Raw genomic sequence first — 1,267 nt, forward strand, 5'->3', positions numbered from 1 at the left:
GAGCATGAGAAGCCTGACACAGCAAAGGGAGGGCTGGAGGTGGCTCTCAGGGAACCCTCTCTCGTCAGCATCCTGTGTGGTGTTGTGTGTGTGGCTGGTAGCAACCTCACAATGGCAGTAACGGGGTCAGCCTAGAACCTGAAGTCTTTTGGACTTCCCTTAGATCATCTTCATGAGGTATAGTATGGCTTAGTCCCCAGAGAATCCCAAGTAGTCCTGGCTGTGAGTTTCATAGAGTAGAAAGGAGCCAGGCGATGTTCTGGGAGAACCTGAGGAAAGATAGGGCATTGCTTTGTCTTTTCACCTGCAAGACCCCAGAATGGATTAGAATCAGAGGGTACGATCTGGTCACAAAATCCAACTTCAGGGTCCTGGGTCTCTCCCATACACTAGAATGGACTTTACCCTGAGGGTCTAGCCTAATTCTGGGCGACTCTGATTCTTGGACATAAATAGACCTTGATGCAAAGAAGGAGAAAGAGATGAATGTCCCGAGGTTGGAGGAGTTGGAAGAGATCTAAGTGATCCCTTCATTAGGTCTTAAGTCAATTTCATAATTGTCCACTTATAGGAGTAATACTATATTCTTTTGGAAGAAGTCATACAATGTCGAAGTGAATAAAGAAAATATTATACTTATCTGGCAGGGGAGATACCATGATCATGAAGGTGGTTTTCCCAGGGCGAGCCTTATGCATTGTACTCTAGATGTGGTGACCCCTGTGATTTCCCCAAATATGGGAATCTTGACTGCATAATTTGTGGTAGTGGGGGATGGCTTTCATACTTTCCCCTATAAAAAAAGAAAATATTGCAGGGCGGCGCCTGTCACTCAATGGCCAGCCCCATATACCGAGGGTGGCATCAAACCCGGCCCTGGCCAAAATGCAACAAAAAATAGCTGGGTGTTGTGGCGGGCGCCTGTAGTCCCAGCTACTCGGGAGACTGAGGCAAGAGAATTGCCTAAGCCCAAGAGCTGGAGGTTGCTGTGAGCTGTGATGCCACGGTACTCTACCGAGGGCGACGAATTAAGAGTCTGTCTTTAACAAGAAAAAAAAAAAAGAAAATATTATATTTTCCCATTTCCCTGATAATCTCATTTTGGGAATAAACCAGTATCAAGAGTCTGGGGCATTTTCTTCTGTGCATCATGCTAAGCTCAGACCCACACATCTAAAGGCAGTCTACAGCTTTTTTTATCTTTTTCAAGAAAATGGGATATTATTAATCTGTGATTTGACATTTCACATTATATTGAATAATAGAT

At 44.7% G+C, this 1,267-nt stretch overlaps 1 non-coding gene across 1 annotated transcript; it reads left to right on the forward strand.

Annotated features, from left to right (window-relative positions):
* The first annotated feature begins 632 nt into the window (after nt 1-632).
* LOC128574360 (U1 spliceosomal RNA) lies at nt 633-796 on the forward strand. The gene has a single exon (XR_008376732.1). It is a non-coding gene; the product is annotated as a U1 spliceosomal RNA (small nuclear RNA).
* The last annotated feature ends 471 nt before the right edge of the window (nt 797-1,267 follow it).

The sequence above is a fragment of the Nycticebus coucang genome, chromosome 21, assembly GCF_027406575.1.
Source record: "Nycticebus coucang isolate mNycCou1 chromosome 21, mNycCou1.pri, whole genome shotgun sequence".
Taxonomy (NCBI): Eukaryota; Metazoa; Chordata; class Mammalia; order Primates; family Lorisidae; genus Nycticebus; species Nycticebus coucang.